Source organism: Pteropus vampyrus, unplaced genomic scaffold, assembly GCF_000151845.1.
Source record: "Pteropus vampyrus isolate Shadow unplaced genomic scaffold, Pvam_2.0 Scaffold3, whole genome shotgun sequence".
Taxonomy (NCBI): Eukaryota; Metazoa; Chordata; class Mammalia; order Chiroptera; family Pteropodidae; genus Pteropus; species Pteropus vampyrus.
Window position 1 is genome coordinate 148,746 of NW_011888784.1, and position 6,030 is coordinate 154,775.

A 6,030-nucleotide genomic window follows, 5' to 3' on the forward strand; every position below is an offset into this window, starting at 1 on the left:
GAAGTCTTATGAGGCTTGCGAGGCAGAGGGCATTTTGCTATTTTGTTTGTTTGTTTCTGCTGGTTATCAAGGACAAGGAAAAGTGAGGCTTTTTCTTTCTTCTATATTCCAGTGTGCCCACCTGCTGGATCCTTCTGTGCCAAGAGATGGTTGCATCAGCAACAGAGGAAGCAGCAGCTTCTTGATTCCTGGTTCCTAATTAGTGAGTTACAGTTGAGGGTAACTGTTCTCTAGCCTTCTGGATGCCAAGAAGCAGTGGCAGTGGTGACAGCATACTGATTCCAGCTTCTTGAATTCAGTTCCACCAATGGCTTCAAGAGAGACAGCTTACCTAGTGGACTGTTCTCTCCAGCTCTCAGATTTGTTTCCGGAGTCCAAACCTAGAACCCACTTCATTAGCTCCTCCATGATTTTGTAACCATTTAATTCACTATATTAAATCTCTTCTTGCTTAAAATATCTATAAAAATTCCATTCTCCTGACAGAAACATTTGAAAGTTTATAGTTTTCTCAAAGGACTTCAGTATTTTGTAAAAAATACTTTTTAATATCTTAAACTTTAGTATATCTAATATGTAACAAATACAATTTAGGAAAGAAAGGAATGATACCCCAGATATCACCAAATTATAAGAGCCTCACTTCTATATATCAAAAGCAGGACTCTCTTTGAGAACTAAAAGTGAGATATAATTGTTAACATGAATCAACTTTACAAGAGAACAAAGTCATATATTTTGAGGTTACATCTTCTTCCAGAAAAAAAAATAGAACAGGTAATACTGTGAAGTAACAGGATGTCAGTGAATTCCACACGACACAATAATTTATTTACAAGTGGTGGTAATATGCATAAGAGAGAAATATGATAAGTAAGAAAACAAAATAATTAAATCTAAGTTTGTAGACAGAAGAAAAAACCCTGGACCCATATTAGGTAACTGGGATGAGGCTGACCAGGAACTTCGAAGGACTATTCTCTCAGTAAAATATGAACTAGAAGAAATAATCCAACCACAAAATAAAAAACAAAATAATGGGGAGAGAGAAAGGGATAGAGTATCCCCTGAGATTTCATGCCCACAGTCTGCCCAGATCTAGGGCTTAGTTTTCAAGATGAGAAATTAAAATGGCCCAAGCTTGTCGTTCCCAAAAGTGCTGGCAGAAGCAAGTACATATATTTTCTTTAGAGACACATTGTAACCAGACCTTACAAAAGTCTCACAAATAAAGCCCAGCGAATGTGAACCCACACTCCAAAATCATAGGACGCATGAGGGAATAGGCCAGCATGAATAAGTTGCCGGCACGAATAAGTTGCCAGCAGAAATAACAAAGAATTATATCTTCCACCAAAGAATTCAAACATTTGTATTACCTAATATAGAAAAATAGTGAAAATAAGTAAAATAAAAAAACAGGACTAGTAAATGGAGTTTAATCCATATAAGAAAAAAATCCAAGTAGATTTTTAAGAAAATGAAGTAGAACTTTGTATCATTCTAGGAACAATGAAGAACAGAAACAACCTAGGTATTTTAAGCAGAAAGGGATAGAGTGAATATAGGTAATCAGATTCCAGAGCATTGCTGGAAGAGTGGGAAGGGCAGATTCTAGGCCCTGTGGGATGTCTACCAGAATACTGTGGAGGCGACCTGCCAAGAGATGCTACCTCTCAGTCAACACTGGAACTGTTCAAGCAAGCACGTATATTACAGCTGTAATTCAAACATCAGGAAATCTTTACTTTTACTTCCACAAATATTCCATGATGTCTAAGAGCTGGTGACCAGGCACTAGCACCAGCAGCCCAGTCACCATCTCCAGAACAATTCTCTCTCCCAGAAAACTGGAATAGAGACTAAAGGATATTGTTTTTTAAAAAATGACTCTTACTTGCTTAACCTTGTCATCAGAAAAACGCCAAAAGGGGAACATACACCCTATCTCACCTTCACTGTGTACATTTTACTGCACTTTAACCTTTCAAAAATCCTGGGAATACATCTAACTGGCAGAGCCTGGTTCTCTCCCACAGGACTTACGCTACATTAATGATGTGATGCTAACGTGACTAGATAGAGGAGCAGGTGAAAACTAATTAGAAATATACCCTTAGATCCTCTCCCCAACTCCCAACAGAAGACTAGAGGTTTATTGTCTAGAGAATAAAACAGAAAGTCTCTGAACTGAACAATGCCAAATACAGCTGAGAACATAGGAAGTTACTACAAACAAGAGGATTAAGTGACTTTATGTATATTGAATGGTGAAACTTCTAGTTCCCGCCTCACACTTTGTTCCCATAACACAGGCAGCCAGACATCCATAATCCAAATAGATATCTTAAGCATCATCTTTGAGAAATACAACCAGTCCAAAAGGAAAGACCCAATGATACTGACATCAGTAGTTTCTCCAAAGATGGCCCAGGCAGATCATCCTGCATGGAATTCAAAGTTGACAAATCCCACCCAAGCTACCAGAGCCTCCAGTAAGATTTTAAGTCCCACGCTCTTAAGCAAATAGAAGCAACTTCAAGAAATATTATACAGTATCAGGAAATCTTTGGAAATTCTATCATTAACATCTTTAGAGAGATGAGGAAATATTGTATCCAAGAAACAAAAACATGATGCTATAGAAGGGAATATTTAGAGAACAAGAAATTACTCTTAAAAAATAAAATAGCAGAAATAAAGTCTGCAGACAAGGCGCTACAACTGCCCTAGCTTCCATAACTGAAGTTTCCAGGGTGCAATACTGGAAGAGACTAGCCAGAGGGAACCTAGCATTCCCTGCGAATTGAGCAGATAAAGCTGGGAATCTGGAGACACCAAAATGGCTAGAGTTCACTGGGCAGAGTACTGGAGAGGCAAGAGCTGCACAGATAGCTGCAGAGAATACCCCTCGAATCTTCAGCTAGGCACTAATTAATACATGCATGTGAAGAAAACATCCAAGTGTGAGGAATGAACCACCTGAACAGTGCAAAGGGAGCGATCTTCTGAGCCCACGCAGAGTCAGAAATATTTCATGTTATGATCAGCCAGAGTGAAAAACCTGACAGAGCATGAGTGAGTCTTCAGAAGGATTTTGCCTCAGTAGGAGGGTAACACTGTTCCTAGACTAAATGCTGCTCTGGTCACACCTAATAAAGTAACTTATTAAAGCAACCAAGAACAACTCATGAATTCACAGAAAAGCAAAAACAAACATTGCCCAACAAGGTAAAATTTACAATGTCTACAATTTTAAAAATTACCAAGCATGTATAGAGCAGAAAAATATGACCCACAATAAAGAGAAAAACAAATCAGTAGAAACGGATACAGAAATGACAGTTAATAGAAAATATCTTAAAACAATTATTATAATTAATATTCCATATGTTCAAGAGGGTAGGGAAAAATTGAGCATATTAAATAGAGATATAGAAAATACAAAAATAACCCAAATCTGGTATCTAGAGAAATAAAATGTCTGACATGAAAACGACACTGAATGGAAATAACATATTAGATACTATGGGGAAAAAAAAAAAAAACCTAGTGAATTAAAGACGGAGCAATTAAAAACTTCCCAAAGGGAGAGAGAAAAAAAGACTGAAAAAAAAAAAAAGAACAAAACATCACTGAGGAGCTACATGTTAAAAAACAATAGAGAAATCTGTAGCTACACACAGAATAAAAACTGTGTATTGCCAAAGATAAAAGTGAATATCTTAAAACAGCCCAAGAGAAATCAATTCTAAATCTATAGTTCTAAAGACATAATTTCAGAAAGTAAAAACAACTCTACTTTGAAGGAACATCTGAGATGCCAGAAAAAAGCTAAGCCAAAAAAAAAAAAAAAAGAGAGAGAGAGAACATGGGCAAACCTAAACGCTGACTATATAAAATACTAATAATATCCAATTTGGAGGTTAAATTAAAAACTAGAGGAATTTGTTTAGAATTAATAAATTTTAACATCCTTGGTTTGGAAAGAAGGTACAGATATTTTCAATTTTTAGATGTTAAGTATGTTAAAATCTTAAAGGTAATCAAAAGTACTTAGAATGTTTAAATTTCAAATCAGTAGAGGGAAACTATATAATAAATAGAAAACTTAGCCAATCCAAAAAGAAGACAAAAAAGGGATAAGAATGGGAAAAAGACATAGCATAGAACAAGAGAAAAATAGGAAGTACAAAATAAGATGGGAAAAGTAAATTCAAATAGACTTGCACTTCCACACTACAGTGGGACTGCTTAAGAGTTCTCCCAGTACAAAACACTAGGTCCCGGAGAAAACAGACTTTTGAATTAATTGCATGGTTGTACTACATAAGAGAAATCCCTAGGCCCCATCCCTCTACACTTGCAGAGGAAAAAAAAAATCAAGCTGAAACAAAAGCAGGAAAGGAACAGGAAGCATCGGGCAAGAAGCAAGCTTGAAAGATAGGGTTTACCTGGAAGACAAATGCTGACAGTGGCCTACAATTGACCTCTGGAGACAAAATCTTAGGAGAGTTGTAATGTCAAACAGACTCAGACAACTGCACTCAGGACCTAGAAGGGGCTAACGTCCCAGTGGATTGGGAACGCCTCACTGGGCAGCAAAAGCAGACCTTATATGAAGAAAAGCACCCACAATTTAGGTCCTTCATCTTCCCACAGATTAAGTTTAGCCACATGCTCAAGGAAACAAGCCAAAATGGTACACAACAATATCTAAAAATTTAGACATATAAAAACTTAAAATATTGCTAAAATCATCAGAAATAGAATATAAAATATTTTGAGTTTTTTAAAATTAGAAATGGACTGACAAGAGACTATAATGAATAAACAAAAATCAGAAAAACAAGCAAATGGTAATTATTGAAATTAAAACCACCGTTGGTATTTTAAATAGTAGATGAGACACTGCTGAACAACAAATTAGTGAACAAGAGAACTGATGAAATTAGCCAGAATGCAGAACTGATAAACAAGATAATGAAAAATAGCAGAGATTAAGGGACATAAAGGATAGAGTAATAAAGTCCATCCTTTGTGCAATCGAGACTCCTAGATGAATAGAGGAGCAACAGAGGAAAGGCTAGTGTCTAAGAATGTTAGAGAACGTGAATTGAAAGATACAGGATGCCATTATGTATCAAGGATAAAAATATGTCTACACTTCCAAATATTATAGTAAATCCATAGAACGCTGAAGAAAAAAGTTTATTAAAAGCAGAGGTAAAATATAACCTAAAAAGTCAGATGCTGAGGCACAAAGATGTTAATAGACTAAGGCCACAGAATACACAGCAGAGCTGTAATATAGCCCCTCTGCATTCTCTCTTCAGAAAGTAATTTTAACAACTATTTTATATTATCTTTTTAAACTGACCCAAACTGTTTACTTTCTTTTAACCTTTAAAAAAAAATTTCCTAATTGTCCAATGACTTCTGGCTGAAATAACTGTAAGGATTATTGTAAATTTTAAAACATGAATTATCTAAAAATGCAATATACTCCTTTTATCAGTTTAACTATCTTATCAGAATACTATATATAGAAAATTCTATAGTCCTTGATTCAGAGCACTAAATGTTTGCCTGATGATTAACTTCTGATGTTCTTAATCCAAGTTGTTTTTGATAACCACAAACACCTTGTTAAAAATCCTTGGTGGTTAGGAAATTTTCAAAGTTCAGGAAATCTGAAACTAAGTTTAAACTTCTTACCTAGAAGAAAGTATTTTTAAGCTACTCTTTATCCACGTTTGTCTAATTTACCATTTTTTTCTTTAGATTATATCTGCAAAAGTTACGAAGTTGAGGGAGGACTCCTCCAAACCAGTGCTGAGGGATACTTTGGTGTATTCTAGAAACATCCCATGTCTTACAAATTATAAAATGTCCACATTCTTATATGCAATTTTTAATCCGGCAGGCAAAGGGGGAAAACAGTAATAACAGGAGAAAGAGGACACCCAACAATTTAGCTACTGTGTATACTTGTTGTGGGTATGACATCCTTAATCTCTTCTACAAAAT